The following is a 27,672-nucleotide window of genomic DNA, read 5'->3' as shown; positions in this document are numbered from 1 at the left end:
ACAAAAGGCGCAATGCCGACTTTAGTACAAGAAGACTGACTCTTCCTACTGTCTAAGTTTTGTACCATTCCTGTGACACTAGTTATAGATTCCGATGTTTGACTTCATTTTAACTGTATCCCTTGGACCTTCTTATTGACGATGAAACACAGAAATGGCATCGGAATTAAATACAAAAGGCACAAAGCCGACTTAAGTGCAAGAGACTGACTCTTCTTACTGACTATGTTTTGAACCGTTCATGTGACACTAGTTATAGATTCCGATGCTTCACTTCAGGTTTACTGTATCCCTTGCACCTCCTTATTGAAGATGAAACACAAAAAATAGCATCGGATTTAAATACAAAAGCCACAATGCCGACTTAAGTACATGAAGACCGACACTTCTTACTGACTATGTTTTGAACCATTCCTGTGACACTAGTTATAGATTCCGATGCTTCACTTCAGGTTTACTGTATCCCTTGGACCTTCTTATTGACGATGAAACACAGAAATTGCATCGGAATTAAATACAAGAGGCACAATGCCGACTTAAGTTTATGAAGACCGACACTTCTTACTGACTAGGTTTTGAACCATTCCTGTAACACTAGTTATAGATTCCGATGCTTCACTTCAGGTTTACTGTATAGCTTGGACCTTCTTATTTACGATGAAACACAGAAATTGCATCGGAATTATATACAAAAGGCACAATGCCGACTTAAGTACAAGAAGACTGACTCTTCCTACAGACCCTTTCTGTCACACTAGTTATAGATTCCGATGATTCACTTCAGGTTTACTGTATCCCTTGGACCTTCTTATTGACGATGAAACACAGAAATTGCATCGGAATTAAAAAGAAAAGGCACAATGCCGACTTAAGTACATGAAGACCGACGCTTCTTACTGACTATGTTTTGAACCATTCCTCAGACACTAGTTATAGATTCCGATGCTTCACTCTAGGTTTACTGTATCCCTTGGACCTTCTTATTGACGATGAATCACAGAAATTCCATAGGAATTAAATACAAAAGGCACAATGCCGACTTAAGTACATGAAGACCGACACTTCTTTTGACTATGATTTGAACCATTTCTGTGACACTAGTTATAGATTCCGATGCTTCACTTCAGGTTTACTGTATCCCTTGGACCTTCTAATTGACGATGAAACACAGAAATTGCATCGGAATTAAATACAAAAGGCACTATGCCGACTTAAGTACAAGAAGACTGACTCTTCCTACAGACCCTTTCTGTGACACTAGTTATAGATTCCGATGATTCACTTCAGGTTTACTGTATCCCTTGGACCTTCTTATTGACGATGAAACACAGAAATTGCATCGTAATTAAAAACAAAAGGCACAATGCCGACTTAAGTACATGAAGAATGACACTTCTTACTGACTATGTTTTGAACCAATCCTGAGACACTAGTTATAGATTCCGATGCTTCACTCTAGGTTTACTGTATCCCTTGGACCTTCTTATTGACGATGAATCACAGAAATTGCATAGGAAATTAATCCAAAAGGCACAATGCCGACTTAAGTACATGAAGACCGACATTTCATACTGACTATGTTTTGAACCATTCCTGTAACACTAATTATAGATTCCGATGCTTCACTTCAGGTATACTGTATCCCTTGGACCTTCATATTGACGATGAAACGCAGAAATTCATAGGAATTAAATATAAAAGGCACAATGCCGACTTAAGGACAGGAAGACTGACTCTTCCTACTGACCATTCCTGTGACACTAGTTATAGATTCCGATGCTTCACTTCAGGTTTACTGTATCCCTCGGACCTTCTTATTGACGATGAAACACAGAAATTGCATCGGAATTAAATACAAAAGGCACAATGCCGACTTAAGTACATGAAGACCGACACTTCTTACTGACTATGTTTTCAACCACTCCTGTGACACGAGTTATAGATTCCGATGCTTCACTTCAAGTTTACTGTATCCCTTGGACCATCTTATTGACGATGAAACACAGATATTGCATCCGAGTTAAATACGAAAGGCACAATGCCGACTTAAGTACATGAGGACCGAAACTTCTTACTGACTATGCTTTGAACCATTCCTGTAACACTAGTTATAGATTCCGATGCTTCACTTCAGGTTTACTGTATCCCTTGGACCTTCTTATTGACGATGAAACACAGAAATTGCATCGGAATTAAATACAAAAGGCACAATGCCGTCTTAAGGACAAGAAGACTGACTCTTCCTACTGACCATTCCTGTGACACTAGTTATATATTCCGATGCTTCACTTCAGGTAAACTGTATCCCTTGGACCTTCTTATTGACGATGAAACACAGATATTGCATCGGAATCAAATACAAAAGGCACAATGCTGCCTTAAGTATAAGAAGACTTTATCTTCTTACTGACTATGTTTTGATCCATTCCTGTGACACTAGTTATGGATTCCGATTCTTCACTTCAGGTTTACTGTATCCCTTGGACGTTCTTATTGACGATGAAACACAGAAATTGCATCGGAATTAAATACAAAAGGCACAATGCCGACTTAAGTACAAGAAGACTGACTCTTCCTACTGTCTAAGTTTTGAACCATTACTGTGACACTAGTTATAGATTCCGATGCTTGACTTCAGTTTTACTGTATCCCTTGGACCTTCTTATTGACGATGAAACACAGAAATCGCATCGGAATTAAATACAAAAGGCACAAAGCTGACTTAAGTACAAGAGACTGACTCTTCTTACTGACTATGTTTTGATCCATTCCTGTGACACTAGTTATAGATTCCGATGCTTCGCTTCAGGTTTACTGTATCCCTTGGACGTTCTTATTGACGATGAAACACAGAAATTGCATCGGAATTCAATACAAAAGGCACAATGCCGACTTAATTACAAGACGTCTGACTCTTCTTACTGACTATGTTTTGAACCATTCCTGTGACACTAGTTATAGATTCCGATGCTTCACTTCAGGTTTACTGTATCCCTTGGACCTTCTTATAGACGATGAAACAGAGAAATTGCATCGGAATTAAATACAAAAGGCACAATGCCGACTTAATTACAAGAAGTCTGACTCTTCTTACTGACTATGTTTTGAACCATTCCTGTGACACTAGTTATAGATTCCGATGCTTCACTTCAGGTTTACTGTATCCCTCTGACCTTCTTATTGACGATGTAACACTGAAATTGCATCGGAATTAAATAGAAAAGGCACAATGCCGACTTAAGTACAAGAAGACTGACTCTTCTTACTGTCTATGTTTTGAACCAATCCTGTGACACTAGTTATAGATTCCGATGCTTCGCTTCAGGTTTACTGTATCCCTTGGACGTTCTTATTGACGATGAAACACAGAAATTGCATCGGAATTAAATACAAAAGGCACAATGCCGACTTAAGTACAAAAAGACTGACTCTTCTTACTGACTATGTTTTGAACCGTTCATGTGACACTAGTTATAGATTCCGATGCTTCACTTCAGGTTTACTGTATCCCTCTGACCTTCTTATTGATGATGAAACACGGAAATTGCATCGGTATTAAATACAAAAGGCACAATGCCGACTTAATTACAAGAAGTCTGACTCTTCTTACTGACTATGTTTTGAACCATTCCTGTGACACTAGTTATAGATTCCGATGCTTCACTTCAGGTTTACTGTATCCCTCTGACCTTCTTATTGACGATGTAACACTGAAATTGCATCGGAATTAAATAGAAAAGGCACAATGCCGACTTAAGTAAAAGAAGACTGACTCTTCTTACTGTCTATGTTTTGAACCATTCCTGTGACACTAGTTACAAATTCCGATGTTCGACCTTAGTTTTACTGGATCCCTTGGACCTTCTTATTGACGATGAAACACAGAAATTGCAGCGGAATTAAATACAATAGGCACAATGCCGACTTAAGGACAAGAAGACTGACTCTTCCCACTGACCATTCCTGTGAAATTAGTTATAGATTCCGATGCATCACTTCAGGTTTACTGTATCCCTTGGACCTTCTTATTGACGATGAAACACACAAATAGCATCGGATTTAAATACAAAAGGAACAATGCCGACCTATGTACATGAAGACCAACACTTCTTACTGACTATGTTTTGAACCATTCCTGTGACAGTAGTTATAGATTCCGATGCTTCACTTCAGGTTTACTGTATCCCTTGGACCTTCTTATTGACGATAAAACACAGAAATTGCATCGGAATTAAATACAAAAGGCACAATGCTGACTTAGGTACATGAAGACCGACACTTCTTACTGACTATGTTTTGAACCATTCCTGGGACACCAGTTATAGATTCCGATGCTTCACTCCAGGTTTACTGTATCCCTTGGACCTTCTTATAGACGATGAAACAGAGAAATTGCATCGAAATTAAATACAAAAGGCACAATGCCGACACAAGGACAAGAAGACTGACTCTTCCTACAGACCCTTTCTGTGACACTAGTTATAGATTCCGATGATTCACTTCAGGTTTACTGTATCCCTTGGCCTTCTTATTGACGATGAAACACAGAAATTGCATCGGAATTAAAAACAAAAGGCACAATGCCGACTTAAGTACATGAAGACCGACACTTCTTACTGACTACGTTTTGAACCATTCCTGAGACACTAGTTGTAGATTCCGATGCTTCACTCTAGGTTTACTGTATCCCTTGGACCTTCTCATTGACGATGAATCACAGAAATTGCATAGGAATTAAATACAAAAGGCACAATCCCGACTTAAGTACATGAAGACCGACACTTCTTACTGACTATGTTTTGAACCATTCCTGTAACACTAATTATAGATTCCGATGCTTCACTTCAGGTTTACTGTATCCCTTAGACCTTCTTATTGACGATGAAACTCAGAAATTGCATCGGAATCAATTACAAAAGGCACAATGCCGACTTAAGGAAAAGAAGACTAACTCTTCCTACTGACCACTCCTGTGACACTAGTTATAGATTCCGATGCTTCACTTCAGGTTTACTGTATCCCTCGGACCTTCTTATTGACGATGAAACACAGAAAATGCATTGGAATTAAATACAAAAGGCACAATGCCGACTTAAGGACATGAAGACCGACATTTCCTACTGACTAAGTTCTGAACCATTCCTGTGACACTAGTTATAGATTCCGATGCTTCACTGCCGGTTTACTGTATCCCTTGGAGCTTCTTATTGACGATGAAACACAGAAATTGCATCCGACCTAAATACGAAAGGCACAATGCCGACTTAAGTACATGAAGACCGAAACTTCTTACTGAATATGATTTGAACCATTCCTGTAACACTAGTTATAGATTCCGATGCTTCACTTCAGGTCTACTGTATCCCTTAAACCTTCTTATTGACGATGAATCACAGAAATTGCATCGGAATTAAATACAAAAGGCACAATGCCGGCTTAAGGACAAGAAGACTGACTCTTCCTACTGACCATTCCTGTGACACTAGTTATAAATTCCGATGCTTCACTGCTGGTATACTGTATCCCTTGGACCTTCTTATTGACGATGAAACACAGATATTGCATCGGAATCAAATACAAATGGCACAATGCCGACTTAAGTACAAGAAGACTGTATCTTCTTACTGACTATGTTTTGATCCATTCCTGTGACACTAGTTATAGATTCCGATGCTTCACTTCAGGTTTACTGTATCCCTTGGACGTTCTTATTGACGATGAACACAGAAATTGCATCGGAATTAAATACAAAAGGCACAATGCCGACTTAAGTACAAGAAGACTGACTCTTCCTAGTGTCTAAGTTTTGAACCATACCTGTGACACTAGTTATAGATTGTGATGCTTGACTTCAGTTTTACTGTATCCCTTGGACCTTCTTATTGACGATGAAACACAGAAATTGCATCGGAATTAAATACAAAAGGCACAAAGCCGACTTAAGTACAAGAGACTGACTCTTCTCACTGACAATGTTTTGAACCATTCCTGTGCCACATGTTGCAGATTCCGATGCTTCACTTCAGGTTTACTGTATCCCTTGGACGTTCTTATTGACGATGAAACACAAAAATTGCATCGGAATTAAATACGAAATGCACAATGCCGACTTAAGTACAAGAAGACTGACCCTTCCTACCGTCTAAGTTTTGTACCATTCCTGTGACAATAGTTATAGATTCCGATGTTTGACTTCAGTTTTACTATATCCCTTGGACCTTCTTATTGACGATGAAACACAGAAATTGCTGCAGAACTAAATACAAAAGGCACAAAGCCGACTTAAGTATAAGAGACTGACTCTTCTTACTGACAATGTTTTGAACCATTCCTGTGACACTAGTTATAGATTCCGATGCTTCACTTCAAATTTACTGTATCCCTTGGACCTTCTTATTGACGATGAAACACAGAAATTGCATCGGAATTTAATACAAAAGGCACAATGCCGACTTAAGTACAAGAAGACTGACTCTTCCTACTGTCTAAGTTTTGAACCATTCCTGTGACACTGGTTATAGTTTCCGATGTTTGACTTCAGTTTTACTGTATCCCTTGGACCTTCTAATTGACGATGAAACACAGAAAATGCATCGGAATTGAATACAAAAGGCACAATGCCGACTTAAGGACAAGAAGACTGACTCTTCCACAGACCCTTTCTGTGACACTAGTTATAGATTCCGATGATTCACTTCAGGTTTACTGTATCCCTTGGACCTTCTTATTGACGATGAAACACAGAAATTGCATCGGAATTAAAAACAAAAGGCACAATGCCGACTTAAGTACATGAAGACCGACACTTCTTACTGACTACGTTTTGAACCATTCCTGAGACACTAGTTGTAGATTCCGATGCTTCACTCTAGGTTTACTGTATCCCTTGGACCTTCTCATTGACGATGAATCACAGAAATTGCATAGGAATTAAATGCAAAAGGCACAATCCCGACTTAAGTACATGAAGACCGACACTTCTTACTGACTATGTTTTGAACCATTCCTGTAACACTAATTATAGATTCCGATGCTTCACTTCAGGTTTACTGTATCCCTTAGACCTTCTTATTGACGATGAAACTCAGAAATTGCATCGGAATCAATTACAAAAGGCACAATGCCGACTTAAGGAAAAGAAGACTGTCTCTTCCTACTGACCACTCCTGTGACACTAGTTATAGATTCCGATGCTTCACTTCAGGTTTACTGTATCCCTCGGACCTTCTTATTGACGATGAAACACAGAAAATGCATTGGAATTAAATACAAAAGGCACAATGCCGACTTAAGGACATGAAGACCGACATTTCCTACTGACTAAGTTCTGATCCATTCCTGTGACACTAGTTATAGATTCCGATGCTTCACTCCCGGTTTACTGTATCCCTTGGAGCTTCTTATTGACGATGAAACACAGAAATTGCATCCGACTTAAATACGAAAGGCACAATGCCGACTTAAGTACATGAAGACCGAAACTTCTTACTGACTATGTTTTGAACCATTCCTGTAACACTAGTTATAGATTCCGATGCTTCACTTCAGGTCTACTGTATCCCTTGGACCTTCTTATTGACGATGAAACACAGAAATTGCATCGGAATTAAATACAAAAGGCACAATGCCGGCTTAAGGACAAGAAGACTGACTCTTCCTACTGACCATTCCTGTGACACTAGTTATAAATTCCGATGCTTCACTGCAGGTATACTGTATCCCTTGGACCTTCTTATTGACGATGAAACACAGATATTGCATCGGAATCAAATACAAATGGCACAATGCCGACTTAAGTACTAGAAGACTGTATCTTCTTACTGACTATGTTTTGATCCATTCCTGTGACACTAGTTATAGATTCCGATGCTTCACTTCAGGTTTACTGTATCCCTCGGACCTTCTTATTGACGATGAAACACAGAAAATGCACTGGAATTAAATACAAAAGGCACAATGCCGACTTAAGGACATGAAGACCGACATTTCCTACTGACTAAGTTCTGATCCATTCCTGTGACACTAGTTATAGATTCCGATGCTTCACTCCCGGTTTACTGTATCCCTTGGAGCTTCTTATTGACGATGAAACACAGAAATTGCATCCGACTTAAATACGAAAGGCACAATGCCGACTTAAGTACATGAAGACCGAAACTTCTTACTGACTATGATTTGAACCATTCCTGTAACACTAGTTATAGATTCCGATGCTTCACTTCAGGTCTACTGTATCCCTTGGACCTTCTTATTGACGATGAAACACAGAAATTGCATCGGAATTAAATACAAAAGGCACAATGCCGGCTTAAGGACAAGAAGACTGACTCTTCCTACTGACCATTCCTGTGACACTAGTTATAAATTCCGATGCTTCACTGCGGGTATACTGTATCCCTTGGACCTTCTTATTGACGATGAAACACAGATATTGCATCGGAATCAAATACAAATGGCACAATGCCGACTTAAGTACTAGAAGACTGTATCTTCTTACTGACTATGTTTTGATCCATTCCTGTGACACTAGTTATAGATTCCGATGCTTCACTTCAGGTTTACTGTATCCCTTGGACGTTCTTATTGACGATGAACACAGAAATTGCATCGGAATTAAATACAAAAGGCACAATGCCGACTTAAGTACAAGAAGACTGACTCTTCCTAGTGTCTAAGTTTTGAACCATACCTGTGACACTAGTTATAGATTGTGATGCTTGACTTCAGTTTTACTGTATCCCTTGGACCTTCTTATTGACGATGAAACACAGAAATTGCATCGGAATTAAATACAAAAGGCACAAAGCCGACTTAAGTACAAGAGACTGACTCTTCTCACTGACAATGTTTTGAACCATTCCTGTGCCACATGTTGCAGATTCCGATGCTTCACTTCAGGTTTACTGTATCCCTTGGACGTTCTTATTGACGATGAAACACAAAAATTGCATCGGAATTAAATACGAAATGCACAATGCCGACTTAAGTACAAGAAGACTGACCCTTCCTACCGTCTAAGTTTTGTACCATTCCTGTGACAATAGTTATAGATTCCGATGTTTGACTTCAGTTTTACTGTATCCCTTGGACCTTCTTATTGACGATGAAACACAGAAATTGCTGCAGAACTAAATACAAAAGGCACAAAGCCGACTTAAGTATAAGAGACTGACTCTTCTTACTGACAATGTTTTGAACCATTCCTGTGACACTAGTTATAGATTCCGATGCTTCACTTCAAATTTACTGTATCCCTTGGACCTTCTTATTGTCGATGAAACACAGAAATTGCATCGGAATTTAATACAAAAGGCACAATGCCGACTTAAGTACAAGAAGACTGACTCTTCCTACTGTCTAAGTTTTGAACCATTCCTGTGACACTGGTTATAGTTTCCGATGTTTGACTTCAGTTTTACTGTATCCCTTGGACCTTCTAATTGACGATGAAACACAGAAATTGCATCGGAATTGAATACAAAAGGCACAATGCCGACTTAAGGACAAGAAGACTGACTCTTCCACAGACCCTTTCTGTGACACTAGTTATAGATTCCGATGCTTCACTTCAGGTTTACTGTATCCCTTGGACGTTCTTATTGACGATGAACACAGAAATTGCATCGGAATTAAATACAAAAGGCACAATGCCGACTTAAGTACAAGAAGACTGACTCTTCCTAGTGTCTAAGTTTTGAACCATACCTGTGACACTAGTTATAGATTGTGATGCTTGACTTCAGTTTTACTGTATCCCTTGGACCTTCTTATTGACGATGAAACACAGAAATTGCATCGGAATTAAATACAAAAGGCACAAAGCCGACTTAAGTACAAGAGACTGACTCTTCTCACTGACAATGTTTTGAACCATTCCTGTGCCACATGTTGCAGATTCCGATGCTTCACTTCAGGTTTACTGTATCCCTTGGACGTTCTTATTGACGATGAAACACAAAAATTGCATCGGAATTAAATACGAAATGCACAACGCCGACTTAAGTACAAGAAGACTGACCCTTCCTACCGTCTAAGTTTTGTACCATTCCTGTGACAATAGTTATAGATTCCGATGTTTGACTTCAGTTTTACTGTATCCCTTGGACCTTCTTATTGACGATGAAACACAGAAATTGCTGCAGAACTAAATACAAAAGGCACAAAGCCGACTTAAGTATAAGAGACTGACTCTTCTTACTGACAATGTTTTGAACCATTCCTGTGACACTAGTTATAGATTCCGATGCTTCACTTCAAATTTACTGTATCCCTTGGACCTTCTTATTGACGATGAAACACAAAAATTGCATCGGAATTAAATACGAAATGCACAATGCCGACTTAAGTACAAGAAGACTGACCCTTCCTACCGTCTAAGTTTTGTACCATTCCTGTGACAATAGTTATAGATTCCGATGTTTGACTTCAGTTTTACTGTATCCCTTGGACCTTCTTATTGACGATGAAACACAGAAATTGCTGCAGAACTAAATACAAAAGGCACAATGCCGACTTAAGTAAAAGAAGACTGACTCTTCTTACTGTCTATGTTTTGAACCATTCCTGTGACACTAGTTACAAATTCCGATGTTCGACCTTAGTTTTACTGGATCCCTTGGACCTTCTTATTGACGATGAAACACAGAAATTGCAGCGGAATTAAATACAATAGGCACAATGCCGACTTAAGGACAAGAAGACTGACTCTTCCCACTGACCATTCCTGTGAAATTAGTTATAGATTCCGATGCATCACTTCAGGTTTACTGTATCCCTTGGACCTTCTTATTGACGATGAAACACACAAATAGCATCGGATTTAAATACAAAAGGCACAATGCCGACCTATGTACATGAAGACCAACACTTCTTACTGACTATGTTTTGAACCATTCCTGTGACAGTAGTTATAGATTCCGATGCTTCACTTCAGGTTTACTGTATCCCTTGGACCTTCTTATTGACGATAAAACACAGAAATTGCATCGGAATTAAATACAAAAGGCACAATGCTGACTTAGGTACATGAAGACCGACACTTCTTACTGACTATGTTTTGAACCATTCCTGGGACACCAGTTATAGATTCCGATGCTTCACTCCAGGTTTACTGTATCCCTTGGACCTTCTTATAGACGATGAAACAGAGAAATTGCATCGAAATTAAATACAAAAGGCACAATGCCGACATAAGGACAAGAAGACTGACTCTTCCTACAGACCCTTTCTGTGACACTAGTTATAGATTCCGATGATTCACTTCAGGTTTACTGTATCCCTTGGCCTTCTTATTGACGATGAAACACAGAAATTGCATCGGAATTAAAAACAAAAGGCACAATGCCGACTTAAGTACATGAAGACCGACACTTCTTACTGACTACGTTTTGAACCATTCCTGTGACACTAGTTGTAGATTCCGATGCTTCACTCTAGGTTTACTGTATCCCTTGGACCTTCTCATTGACGATGAATCACAGAAATTGCATAGGAATTAAATACAAAAGGCACAATCCCGACTTAAGTACATGAAGACCGACACTTCTTACTGACTATGTTTTGAACCATTCCTGTAACACTAATTATAGATTCCGATGCTTCACTTCAGGTTTACTGTATCCCTTAGACCTTCTTATTGACGATGAAACTCAGAAATTGCATCGGAATCAATTACAAAAGGCACAATGCCGACTTAAGGAAAAGAAGACTAACTCTTCCTACTGACCACTCCTGTGACACTAGTTATAGATTCCGATGCTTCACTTCAGGTTTACTGTATCCCTCGGACCTTCTTATTGACGATGAAACACAGAAAATGCATTGGAATTAAATACAAAAGGCACAATGCCGACTTAAGGACATGAAGACCGACATTTCCTACTGACTAAGTTCTGAACCATTCCTGTGACACTAGTTATAGATTCCGATGCTTCACTGCCGGTTTACTGTATCCCTTGGAGCTTCTTATTGACGATGAAACACAGAAATTGCATCCGACCTAAATACGAAAGGCACAATGCCGACTTAAGTACATGAAGACCGAAACTTCTTACTGAATATGATTTGAACCATTCCTGTAACACTAGTTATAGATTCCGATGCTTCACTTCAGGTCTACTGTATCCCTTAAACCTTCTTATTGACGATGAATCACAGAAATTGCATCGGAATTAAATACAAAAGGCACAATGCCGGCTTAAGGACAAGAAGACTGACTCTTCCTACTGACCATTCCTGTGACACTAGTTATAAATTCCGATGCTTCACTGCAGGTATACTGTATCCCTTGGACCTTCTTATTGACGATGAAACACAGATATTGCATCGGAATCAAATACAAATGGCACAATGCCGACTTAAGTACAAGAAGACTGTATCTTCTTACTGACTATGTTTTGATCCATTCCTGTGACACTAGTTATAGATTCCGATGCTTCACTTCAGGTTTACTGTATCCCTTGGACGTTCTTATTGACGATGAACACAGAAATTGCATCGGAATTAAATACAAAAGGCACAATGCCGACTTAAGTACAAGAAGACTGACTCTTCCTAGTGTCTAAGTTTTGAACCATACCTGTGACACTAGTTATAGATTGTGATGCTTGACTTCAGTTTTACTGTATCCCTTGGACCTTCTTATTGACGATGAAACACAGAAATTGCATCGGAATTAAATACAAAAGGCACAAAGCCGACTTAAGTACAAGAGACTGACTCTTCTCACTGACAATGTTTTGAACCATTCCTGTGCCACATGTTGCAGATTCCGATGCTTCACTTCAGGTTTACTGTATCCCTTGGACGTTCTTATTGACGATGAAACACAAAAATTGCATCGGAATTAAATACGAAATGCACAATGCCGACTTAAGTACAAGAAGACTGACCCTTCCTACCGTCTAAGTTTTGTACCATTCCTGTGACAATAGTTATAGATTCCGATGTTTGACTTCAGTTTTACTGTATCCCTTGGACCTTCTTATTGACGATGAAACACAGAAATTGCTGCAGAACTAAATACAAAAGGCACAAAGCCGACTTAAGTATAAGAGACTGACTCTTCTTACTGACAATGTTTTGAACCATTCCTGTGACACTAGTTATAGATTCCGATGCTTCACTTCAAATTTACTGTATCCCTTGGACCTTCTTATTGACGATGAAACACAGAAATTGCATCGGAATTTAATACAAAAGGCACAATGCCGACTTAAGTACAAGAAGACTGACTCTTCCTACTGTCTAAGTTTTGAACCATTCCTGTGACACTGGTTATAGTTTCCGATGTTTGACTTCAGTTTTACTGTATCCCTTGGACCTTCTAATTGACGATGAAACACAGAAATTGCATCGGAATTGAATACAAAAGGCACAATGCCGACTTAAGGACAAGAAGACTGACTCTTCCACAGACCCTTTCTGTGACACTAGTTATAGATTCCGATGATTCACTTCAGGTTTACTGTATCCCTTGGACCTTCTTATTGACGATGAAACACAGAAATTGCATCGGAATTAAAAACAAAAGGCACAATGCCGACTTAAGTACATGAAGACCGACACTTCTTACTGACTACGTTTTGAACCATTCCTGAGACACTAGTTGTAGATTCCGATGCTTCACTCTAGGTTTACTGTATCCCTTGGACCTTCTCATTGACGATGAATCACAGAAATTGCATAGGAATTAAATACAAAAGGCACAATCCCGACTTAAGTACATGAAGACCGACACTTCTTACTGACTATGTTTTGAACCATTCCTGTAACACTAATTATAGATTCCGATGCTTCACTTCAGGTTTACTGTATCCCTTAGACCTTCTTATTGACGATGAAACTCAGAAATTGCATCGGAATCAATTACAAAAGGCACAATGCCGACTTAAGGAAAAGAAGACTGTCTCTTCCTACTGACCACTCCTGTGACACTAGTTATAGATTCCGATGCTTCACTTCAGGTTTACTGTATCCCTCGGACCTTCTTATTGACGATGAAACACAGAAAATGCATTGGAATTAAATACAAAAGGCACAATGCCGACTTAAGGACATGAAGACCGACATTTCCTACTGACTAAGTTCTGATCCATTCCTGTGACACTAGTTATAGATTCCGATGCTTCACTCCCGGTTTACTGTATCCCTTGGAGCTTCTTATTGACGATGAAACACAGAAATTGCATCCGACTTAAATACGAAAGGCACAATGCCGACTTAAGTACATGAAGACCGAAACTTCTTACTGACTATGATTTGAACCATTCCTGTAACACTAGTTATAGATTCCGATGCTTCACTTCAGGTCTACTGTATCCCTTGGACCTTCTTATTGACGATGAAACACAGAAATTGAATCGGAATTAAATACAAAAGGCACAATGCCGGCTTAAGGACAAGAAGACTGACTCTTCCTACTGACCATTCCTGTGACACTAGTTATAAATTCCGATGCTTCACTGCAGGTATACTGCATCCCTTGGACCTTCTTATTGACGATGAAACACAGATATTGCATCGGAATCAAATACAAATGGCACAATGCCGACTTAAGTACTAGAAGACTGTATCTTCTTACTGACTATGTTTTGATCCATTCCTGTGACACTAGTTATAGATTCCGATGCTTCACTTCAGGTTTACTGTATCCCTCGGACCTTCTTATTGACGATGAAACACAGAAAATGCATTGGAATTAAATACAAAAGGCACAATGCCGACTTAAGGACATGAAGACCGACATTTCCTACTGACTAAGTTCTGATCCATTCCTGTGACACTAGTTATAGATTCCGATGCTTCACTCCCGGTTTACTGTATCCCTTGGAGCTTCTTATTGACGATGAAACACAGAAATTGCATCCGACTTAAATACGAAAGGCACAATGCCGACTTAAGTACATGAAGACCGAAACTTCTTACTGACAATGATTTGAACCATTCCTGTAACACTAGTTATAGATTCCGATGCTTCACTTCAGGTCTACTGTATCCCTTGGACCTTCTTATTGACGATGAAACACAGAAATTGCATCGGAATTAAATACAAAAGGCACAATGCCGGCTTAAGGACAAGAAGACTGACTCTTCCTACTGACCATTCCTGTGACACTAGTTATAAATTCCGATGCTTCACTGCAGGTATACTGTATCCCTTGGACCTTCTTATTGACGATGAAACACAGATATTGCATCGGAATCAAATACAAATGGCACAATGCCGACTTAAGTACTAGAAGACTGTATCTTCTTACTGACTATGTTTTGATCCATTCCTGTGACACTAGTTATAGATTCCGATGCTTCACTTCAGGTTTACTGTATCCCTTGGACGTTCTTATTGACGATGAACACAGAAATTGCATCGGAATTAAAAACAAAAGGCACAATGCCGACTTAAGTACAAGAAGACTGACTCTTCCTAGTGTCTAAGTTTTGAACCATACCTGTGACACTAGTTATAGATTGTGATGCTTGACTTCAGTTTTACTGTATCCCTTGGACCTTCTTATTGACGATGAAACACAGAAATTGCATCGGAATTAAATACAAAAGGCACAAAGCCGACTTAAGTACAAGAGACTGACTCTTCTCACTGACAATGTTTTGAACCATTCCTGTGCCACATGTTGCAGATTCCGATGCTTCACTTCAGGTTTACTGTATCCCTTGGACGTTCTTATTGACGATGAAACACAAAAATTGCATCGGAATTAAATACGAAATGCACAATGCCGACTTAAGTACAAGAAGACTGACCCTTCCTACCGTCTAAGTTTTGTACCATTCCTGTGACAATAGTTATAGATTCCGATGTTTGACTTCAGTTTTACTGTATCCCTTGGACCTTCTTATTGACGATGAAACACAGAAATTGCTGCAGAACTAAATACAAAAGGCACAAAGCCGACTGAAGTACAAGAGACTGACTCTTCTTACTGACAATGTTTTGAACCATTCCTGTGACACTAGTTATAGATTCCGATGCTTCACTTCAAATTTACTGTATCCCTTGGACCTTCTTATTGACGATGAAACACAGAAATTGCGTCGGAATTTAATACAAAAGGCACAATGCCGACTTAAGTACAAGAAGACTGACTCTTCCTACTGTCTAAGTTTTGAACCATTCCTGTGACACTGGTTATAGTTTCCGATGTTTGACTTCAGTTTTACTGTATCCCTTGGACCTTCTAATTGACGATGAAACACAGAAATTGCATCGGAATTAAATACAAAAGGCACAATGCCGACTTAAGTACAAGAAGACTGACTCTTCTTACTGTCTATGTTTTGAACCAATCCTGTGACACTAGTTAGAGATTCTGATGCTTCACTTCAGGTTTACTGCATCCATTTGACCATCATATTGACGATAAAACACAGAAATTGCATCGGAATTGAATACAAGAGGCACAATGCCGACTTAAGTACAAAAAGACTGACTCTTCTTACTGACTATGCTTTGAACCCTTCATGTGACACTAGTTATAGATTCCGATGCTTCACTTCAGGTTTACTGTATCCCTCTGACCTTCTTATTGATGATGAAACACGGATTTTGCATCGGAATTAAATACAAAAGGCACAATGCCGACTTAATTACAAGAAGTCTGACTCATCTTACTGACTATGTTTTGAACCATTCCTGTGACACTAGTTATAGATTCCGATGCTTCACTTCAGGTTTACTGTATCCCTCTGACCTTCTTATTGACGATGTAACACTGAAATTGCATCGGAGTTAAATAGAAAAGACACAATGCTGACTTAAGTTAAAGAAGACTGACTCTTCTTACTGTCCATGTTTTGGACCATTCCTGTGACACTAATTATAGATTCCGATGTTTGACTTTAGTTTTACTGTATCCCTTGGACCTTCTTATTGACGATGAAACACAGAAATTGCATCGGAATTAAATACAATAGGCACAATGCCGACTTAAGGACGAGAAGACTGACTCTTCCTACTGACCATTCCTGTGAAACTAGTTATAGATTCCGATGCATCACTTCAGGTTTACTGTACCCCTTGGAGCCTCTTATTGACGATGAAACACAGAAATAGCATCGGATTTAAATACAAAAGGCACAATGCTGACCTAAGTACATGAAGACCAACACTTCTTACTGACTATGTTTTGAACCACTCCTGTGACACTAGTTATAGATTCCGATGCTTCACTTCAGGTTTACTGTATCCCTTGGACCTTCTTATTGTCGATAAAACACAGAAATTGCATCGGAATTAAATACAAAAGGCGCAATGCCGGCTTAGGTACATGAAGACCGACACTTCTTACTGACTATGTTTTTAACCATTCCTGGGACACCAGTTATAGATTCCGATGCTTCACTTCAGGTTTACTGTATCCCTTGGACCTTCTTATTGACGATGAAACACAGAAATTGCATCGCAATTAATTACAAAAGGCACAATGCCGACTTAAGGACAAGAAGACTGACTCTTCCTACAGACCCTTTCTGTGACACTAGTTATAGATTCCGATGATACACTTCAAGTTTACTGTATCCCTTGGACCTTCTTATTGACTATGAAACACAGAAATTGCATCGGAATTAAAAAAAAAGGTACAATGCCGACTTAAGTACATGAAGACCGACACTTCTTACTGACTATGTTTTGAACCATTCCTGTAACACTAGTTATAGATTCCGATGCTTCACTTCAGGTTTACTGTATCCCTTAGACCTTCTTATTGACGACGAAACACAGAAATTGCATCGGAATTAATTACAAAAGGCACAATGCCGACTTAAGGAAAAGAAGACTGACTCTTCCTACTGACCATTCCTGTGACACTAGTTATAGATTCCGATGCTTCACTTCAGGTTTACTGTATCCCTCGGACCTTCTTATTGACGATGAAACACAGAAATTGCATCGGAATTAAATACAAAAGGCACAATGCCGACTTAAGTACATGAAGATCGACACTTCTTACTGACTATGCTTTGAACCATTCCTGTGACACGAATTATAGATTCCGATGCTTCACTTCAAAATTACTGTATCCCTGGGACCTTCTTATTGACGATGAAACACAGAAAATGCACTGGAATTAAATACAAAAGGCACAATGCCGACTTAAGGACATGAAGACCGACACTTCTTACTGACTAAGTTCTGAACCATTCCTGTGACACTAGTTATAGATTCCGATGCTTCGCTCCCCGTTTACTGTATCCCTTGGAGCTTCTTAATGACGATGAAACACAGAAATTGCATCCGAATTAAATACGAAAGGCACAATGCCGACTTAAGTACATGAAGACCTAACCTTCTTACTGACTATGCTTTGAACCATTCCTGTAACACTAGTTATAGATTCCGATGCTTCACTTCAGGTTTACTGTATCCCTTGGACCTTCTTATTGTCGATGAAACACAGAAATTGCATCGGAATTAAATACAAAAGGCACAATTCCGTCTTAAGGACAAGAAGACTGACTCTACCTACTGACCATTCCTGTGACACTAGTTATAAATTCCGATGCTTCACTGCAGGTATACTGTATCCCTTGGACCTTCTTATTGACGATGAAACACAGATATTGCATCGGAATCAAATACAAATGGCACAATGCCGACTTAAGTACAAGAAGACTGTATCTTCTTACTGACTATGTTTTGATCCATTCCTGTGACACTAGTTATAGATTCCGATGCTTCACTTCAGGTTTACTGTATCCTTTGGACGTTCTTAATGACGATGAAACACAGAAATTGCATCGGAATTAAATACAAAAGGCACAATGCCGACTTAAGTACAAGAAGACTGACTCTTCCTACTGTCTAAGTTTTGAACCATTCCTGTGACACTAGTTATAGATTGGGTTGCTTGACTTCAGTTTTACTGTATCCCTTGGACCTTCTTATTGACGATGAAACACAGAAATTGCATCGGAATTAAATACAAAAGGCACAAAGCCGACTTAAGTACAAGAGACTGACTCTTCTTACTGACAATGTTTTGAACCATTCCTGTGACACTAGTTACAGATTCCGATGCTTCACTTCAGGTTTACTGTATCCCTTGGACGTTCTTATTGACGATGAAACACAGAAATTGCATCGGAATTAAATACAAAAGGCGCAATGCCGACTTTAGTACAAGAAGACTGACTCTTCCTACTGTCTAAGATTTGTACCATTCCTGTGACACTAGTTATAGATTCCGATGTTTGACTTCAGTTTTACTGTATCCCTTGGACCTTCTTATTGACGATGAAACACAGAAATGGCATCGGAATTAAATACAAAAGGCACAAAGCCGACTTAAGTACAAGAGACTGACTTTGCTTACTGACTATGTTTTGAACCGTTCATTTGACACTAGTTATAGATTCCGATGCTTCACTTCAGGTTTACTGTATCCCTTGCACCTCCTTATTGAAGATGAAACACAAAAAATAGCATCGGATTTAAATACAAAAGCCACAATGCCGACTTAAGTACATGAAGACCGACACTTCTTACTGACTATGTTTTGAACCATTCCTGTGACACTAGTTATAGATTCCGATGCTTCACTTCAGGTTTACTGTATCCCTTGGACCTTCTTATTGACGATGAAACACAGAAATTGCATCGGAATTAAATACAAAAGGCACAATGCCGACTTAGGTACATGAAGACCGACACTTCTTACTGACTATGTTTTGAACCATTCCTGGGACACCAGTTATAGATTCCGATGCTTCACTCCAGGTTTACTGTATCCCTTGGACCTTCTTATTGACGATGAAACACAGAAATTGCTTCGGAATTAAATACAAAAGGCACAATGCCGACTTAAGTTTATGAAGACCGACACTTCTTACTGACTAGGTTTTGAACTATTCCTGTAACACTAGTTATAGATTCCGATGCTTCACTTCAGGTTTACTGTATAGCTTGGACCTTCTTATTTACGATGAAACACAGAAATTGCATCGGAATTATATACAAAAGGCAAAATGCCGACTTAAGTACAAGAAGACTGACTCTTCCTACAGACCCTTTCTGTCACACTAGTTATAGATTCCGATGATTCACTTCAGGTTTACTGTATCCCTTGGACCTTCTTAATGACGATGAAACACAGAAATTGCATCGGAATTAAAAACAAAAGGCACAGTGCCGACTTAAGTACATGAAGACCGACGCTTCTTACTGACTATGTTTTGAACCATTCCTCAGACACTAGTTATAGATTCCGATGCTTCACTCTAGGTTTACTGTATCCCTTGGACCTTCTTATTGACGATGAATTACAGAAATTGCATAGGAATTAAATACAAAAGGCACAATGCCGACTTAAGTACATGAAGACCGACACTTCTTTTGACTATGATTTGAACCATTCCTGTGACACTAGTTATAGATTCCGATGCTTCACTTCAGGTTTACTGTATCCCTTGGACCTTCTAATTGACGATGAAACACAGAAATTGCATCGGAATTAAATACAAAAGGCACTATGCCGACTTAAGTACAAGAAGACTGACTCTTCCTACAGACCCTTTCTGTGACACTAGTTATAGATTCCGATGATTCACTTCAGGTTTACTGTATCCCTTGGACCTTCTTATTGACGATGAAACACAGAAATTGCATCGTAATTAAAAACAAAAGGCACAATGCCGACTTAAGTACATGAAGAATGACACTTCTTACTGACTATGTTTTGAACCAATCCTGAGACACTAGTCATAGATTCCGATGCTTCACTCTAGGTTTACTGTATCCCTTGGACCTTATTATTGACGATGAATCACAGAAATTGCATAGGAAATTAATCCAAAAGGCACAATGCCGACTTAAGTACATGAAGACCGACATTTCATACTGACTATGTTTTGAACCATTCCTGTAACACTAATTATAGATTCCGATGCTTCACTTCAGGTATACTGTATCCCTTGGACCTTCATATCGACGATGAAACGCAGAAATTCATAGGAATTAAATATAAAAGGCACAATGCCGACTTAAGGACAGGAAGACTGACTCTTCCTACTGACCATTCCTGTGACACTAGTTATAGATTCCGATGCTTCACTTCAGGTTTACTGTATCCCTCGGACCTTCTTATTGACGATGAAACACAGAAATTGCATCGGAATTAAATACAAAAGGCACAATGCCGACTTAAGTACATGAAGACCGACACTTCTTACTGACTATGTTTTCAACCACTCCTGTGACACGAGTTATAGATTCCGATGCTTCACTTCAAGTTTACTGTATCCCTTGGACCATCTTATTGACGATGAAACACAGAAATTGCATCCGAATTAAATACGAAAGGCACAATGCCGACTTAAGTACATGAGAACCGAAACTTCTTACTGACTATGCTTTGAACCATTCCTGTAACACTAGTTATAGATTCCGATGCTTCACTTCAGGTTTACTGTATCCCTTGGACCTTCTTATTGACGATGAAACACAGAAATTGCATCGGAATTAAATACAAAAGGCACAATGCCGTCTTAAGGACAAGAAGACTGACTCTTCCTACTGACCATTCCTGTGACACTAGTTATATATTCCGATGCTTCACTTCAGGTAAACTGTATCCCTTGGACCTTCGTATTGACGATGAAACACAGATATTGCATCGGAATCAAATACAAAAGGCACAATGCTGCCTTAAGTATAAGAAGACTTTATCTTCTTACTGACTATGTTTTGATCCATTCCTGTGACACTAGTTATGGATTCCGATTCTTCACTTCAGGTTTACTGTATCCCTTGGACGTTCTTATTGACGATGAAACACAGAAATTGCATCGGAATTAAATACAAAAGGCACAATGCCGACTTAAGTACAAGAAGACTGACTCTTCCTACTGTCTAAGTTTTGAACCATTACTGTGACACTAGTTATAGATTCCGATGCTTGACTTCAGTTTTACTGTATCCCTTGGACCTTCTTATTGACGATGAAACACAGAAATCGCATCGGAATTAAATACAAAAGGCACAAAGCTGACTTAAGTACAAGAGACTGACTCTTCTTACTGACAATGGTTTGAACCATTCCTGTGACACTAGTTATGGATTCCGATTCTTCACTTCAGGTTTACTGTATCTCTTGGACGTTCTTATTGACGATGAAACACAGAAATTGCATCGGAATTTAATACAAAATGCACAATGCCGACTTAAGTACAAGAAGACTGACTCTTCCTACTGTCTAAGTTTTGAACCATTCCTTTGACACTGGTTATAGTTTCCGATGTTTGACTTCAGTTTTACTGTATCCCTTGGACCTTCTAATTGACGATGAAACACAGAAATTGCACCGGAATTAAATACAAAAGGCACAATGCCGACTTAAGTACAAGAAGACTGACTCTTCTTACTGTCTATGTTTTGAACCAATCCTGTGACACTAGTTAGAGATTCTGATGCTTCACTTCAGGTTTACTGCATCCATTTGACCATCTTATTGACGATAAAACACAGAAATTGCATCGGAATTAAATACAAGAGGCACAATGCCGACTTAAGTACAAAAAGACAGACTCTTCTTACTGACTATGTTTTGAACCCTTCATGTGACACTAGTTATAGATTCCGATGCTTCACTTCAGGTTTACTGTATCCCTCTGACCTTCTTATTGACGATGTAACACTGAAATTGCATCGGAGTTAAATAGAAGAGACACAATGCTGACTTAAGTAAAAGAAGACTGACTCTTCTTACTGTCCATGTTTTGAACCATTCCTGTGACACTAATTATAGATTCCGATGTTTGACTTTAGTTTTACTGTATCCCTTGGACCTTCTTATTGACGATGAAACACAGAAATTGCATCGGAATTAAATACAATAGGCACAATGCCGACATAAAGATGAGAAGACTGACTCTTCCTACTGACCATTCCTGTGAAACTAGTTATAGATTCCGATGCATCACTTCAGGTTTACTGTACCCCTTGGAGCCTCTTATTGACGATGAAACACAGAAATAGCATCGGATTTAAATACAAAAGGCACAATGCCGACCTAAGTACATGAAGACCAACACTTCTTACTGACTATGTTTTGAACCACACCTGTGACACTAGTTATAGATTCCGATGCTTCACTTCAGGTTTACTGTATCCCTTGGACCTTCTTATTGACGATAAAACACAGAAATTGCATCGGAATTAAATACAAAAGGCGCAATGCCGGCTTAGGTACATGAAGACCGACACTTCTTACTGACTATGTTTTGAACCATTCCTGGGACACCAGTTATAGATTCCGATGCTTCACTCCAGGTTTACTGTATCCCTTGGACCTCCTTATTGACGATGAAACACAGAAATTGGTTCGGAGTAAATTCAAAAGGCACAATGCCGACTTAAGTTTATGAAGACCGACACTTCTTACTGACTATGCTTTGAACCATTCCTGTAACACTAGTTACAGATTCTGATGCTTCACTTCAGGTTTACTGTGTCCCTTGGACCTTCTTATTGACGATGAAACACAGAAATTGCATCGGAATTAATTACAAAAGGCACAATGCCGACTTAAGGACAAGAAGACTGACTCTTCCTACAGACCCTTTCTGTGACACTAGTTATAGATTCCGATGATTCACTTCAGGTTTACTGTATCCCTTGGACCTTCTTATTGACTATGAAACACAGAAATTGCATCGGAATTAAATAAAAAGGTACAATGCCGACTTAAGTACATGAAGACCGACACTTCTTACTGACTATGTTTTGAACTATTCCTGTAACACTAGTTATAGATTCCGATGCTTCACTTCAGGTTTACTGTATCCCTTAGACCTTCTTATTGACGATGAAACACAGAAATTGCATCGGAATTAATTACAAAAGGCACAATGCCGACTTAAGGAAAAGAAGACTGACTCTTCCTACTGACCATTCCTGTGACACTAGTTATAGATTCCGATGCTTCACTTCAGGTTTACTGTATCCCTCGGACCTTCTTATTGACGATGAAACACAGAAATTGCATCGGAATTAAATACAAAAGGCACAATGCCGACTTAAGTACATGTAGATCGACACTTCTTACTGACTATGTTTTGAACCATTCCTGTAACACTAGTTATAGATTCCGATGCTTCGCTCCCCGCTTACTGTATCCCTTGGAGCTTCTTATTGGCGATGAAACACAGAAATTGCATCCGAATTAAATACGAAAGGCACAATGCCGACTTAAGTACATGAAGACCGAAACTTCTTACTGACTATGCTTTGAACCATTCCTGTAACACTAGTTATAGATTCCGATGCTTCACTTCAGGTTTACTGTACCCCTTGGACCTTCTTATTGTCGATGAAACACAAAAATTGCATCGGAATTAAATACAAAAGGCACAATTCCGTCTTAAGGACAAGAAGACTGACTCTTCCTACTGACCATTCCTGTGACACTAGTTATAAATTCCGATGCTTCACTGCAGGTATACTGTATCCCTTGGACCTTCTTATTGACGATGAAACACAGATATTGCATCGGAATCAAATACAAATGGCACAATGCCGACTTAAGTACAAGAAGACTGTATCTTCTTACTGACTATGTTTTGATCCATTCCTGTGACACTAGTTATAGATTCCGATGCTTCACTTCAGGTTTACTGTATCCTTTGGACGTTCTTAATGACGATGAAACACAGAAATTGCATCGGAATTAAATACAAAAGGCACAATGCCGACTTAAGTACAAGAAGACTGACTCTTCCTACTGTCTAAGTTTTGAACCATTCCTGTGACACTAGTTATAGATTGGGTTGCTTGACTTCAGTCTTACTGTATCCCTTGGACCTTCTTATTGACGATGTAACACAGAAATTGCATCGGAATTAAATACAAAAGGCACAAAGCCGACCTAAGTACAAGAGACTGACTCTTCTTACTGACAATGCTTTGAACCATTCCTGTGACACTAGTTACAGATTCCGATGCTTCACTTCAGGTTTACTGTATCCCTTGGACGTTCTTATTGACGATGAAACACAGAAATTGCATCGGAATTAAATACAAAAGGCGCAATGCCGACTTTAGTACAAGAAGACTGACTCTTCCTACTGTCTAAGTTTTGTACCATTCCTGTGACACTAGTTATAGATTCCGATGTTTGACTTCAGTTTTACTGTATCCCTTGGACCTTCTAATTGACGATGAAACACAGAAATTGCACCGGAATTAAATACAAAAGGCACAATGCCGACTTAAGTACAAGAAGACTGACTCTTCTTACTGTCTATGTTTTGAACCAATCCTGTGACACTAGTTAGAGATTCTGATGCTTCACTTCAGGTTTACTGCATCCATTTGACCATCTTATTGACGATAAAACACAGAAATTGCATCGGAATTAAATACAAGAGGCACAATGCCGACTTAAGTACAAAAAGACAGACTCTTCTTACTGACTATGTTTTGAACCCTTCATGTGACACTAGTTATAGATTCCGATGTCTCACTTCAGGTTTACTGTATCCCTCTGACCTTCTTATTGACGATGTAACACTGAAATTGCATCGGAGTTAAATAGAAGAGACACAATGCTGACTTAAGTAAAAGAAGACTGACTCTTCTTACTGTCCATGTTTTGAACCATTCCTGTGACACTAATTATAGATTCCGATGTTTGACTTTAGTTTTACTGTATCCCTTGGACCTTCTTATTGACGATGAAACACAGAAATTGCATCGGAATTAAATACAATAGGCACAATGCCGACTTAAGGATGAGAAGACTGACTCTTCCTACTGACCATTCCTGTGAAACTAGTTATAGATACCGATGCATCACTTCAGGTTTACTGTACCCCTTGGAGCCTCTTATTGACGATGAAACACAGAAATAGCATCGGATTTAAATACAAAAGGCACAATGCCGACCTAAGTACATGAAGACCAACACTTCTTACTGACTATGTTTTGAACCACACCTGTGACACTAGTTATAGATTCCGATGCTTCACTCCAGGTTTACTGTATCCCTTGGACCTCCTTATTGACGATGAAACACAGAAATTGGTTCGGAATTAAATTCAAAAGGCACAATGCCGACTTAAGTTTATGAAGACCGACACTTCTTACTGACTATGCTTTGAGCCATTCCTGTAACACTAGTTACAGATTCCGATGCTTCACTTCAGGTTTACTGTATCCCTTGGACCTTCTTATTGACGATGAAACACAGAAATTGCATCGGAATTAATTACAAAAGGCGCAATGCCGACTTAAGGACAAGAAGACTGACTCTTCCTACAGACCCTTTCTGTGACACTAGTTATAGATTCCGATGATTCACTTCAGGTTTACTGTATCCCTTGGACCTTCTTATTGACTATGAAACACAGAAATTGAATCGGAATTAAAAAAAAAGGTACAATGCCGACTTAAGTACATGAAGACCGACACTTCTTACTGACTATGCTTTGAACTATTCCTGTAACACTAGTTATAGATTCCGATGCTTCACTTCAGGTTTACTGTATCCCTTAGACCTTCTTATTGACGATGAAACACAGAAATTGCATCGGAATTAATTACAAAAGGCACTATGCCGACTTAAGGAAAAGAAGACTGACTCTTCCTACTGACCATTCCTGTGACACTAGTTATAGATTCCGATGCTTCACTTCAGGTTTACTGTATCCCTCGGACCTTCTTATTGACGATGAAACACAGAAATTGCATCGGAATTAAGTACAAAAGGCACAATGCCGACTTAAGTACATGTAGATCGACACTTCTTACTGACTATGTTTTGAACCATTCCTGTGACACGAGTTATAGATTCCGATGCTTCACTTCAAAATTACTGTATCCCTGGGACCTTCTTATTGACGATGAAACACAGAAAATGCACTGGAATTAAATACAAAAGGCACAATGCCGACTTAAGGACATGAAGACCGACACTTCTTACTGACTAAGTTCTGAACCATTCCTGTGACACTAGTTATAGATTCCGATGCTTCGCTCCCCGTTTACTGTATCCCTTGGAGCTTCTTATTGGCGATGAAACACAGAAATTGCATCCGAATTAAATACGAAAGGCACAATGCCGACTTAAGTACATGAAGACCGAAACTTCTTACTGACTATGCTTTGAACCATTCCTGTAACACTAGTTATAGATTCCGATGCTTCACTTCAGGTTTACTGTACCCCTTGGACCTTCTTATTGTCGATGAAACACAGAAATTGCATCGGAATTAAATACAAAAGGCACAATTCCCTCTTAAGGACAAGAAGACTGACTCTTCCTACTGACCATTCCTGTGACACTAGTTATAAATTCCGATGCTTCACTGCAGGTATACTGTATCCCTTGGACCTTCTTATTGACGATGAAACACAGATATTGCATCGGAATCAAATACAAATGGCACAATGCCGACTTAAGTACAAGAAGACTGTATCTTCTTACTGACTATGTTTTGATCCATTCCTGTGACACTAGTTATAGATTCCGATGCTTCACTTCAGGTTTACTGTATCCTTTGGACGTTCTTAATGACGATGAAACACAGAAATTGCATCGGAATTAAATACAAAAGGCACAATGCCGACTTAAGTACAAGAAGACTGACTCTTCCTACTGTCTAAGTTTTGAACCATTCCTGTGACACTAGTTATAGATTGGGTTGCTTGACTTCAGTTTT

This window comes from Schistocerca serialis, unplaced genomic scaffold, assembly GCF_023864345.2.
Source record: "Schistocerca serialis cubense isolate TAMUIC-IGC-003099 unplaced genomic scaffold, iqSchSeri2.2 HiC_scaffold_1362, whole genome shotgun sequence".
NCBI classification, from domain to species: Eukaryota; Metazoa; Arthropoda; class Insecta; order Orthoptera; family Acrididae; genus Schistocerca; species Schistocerca serialis.
Note: the sequence above shows the minus strand (reverse complement) of the source record.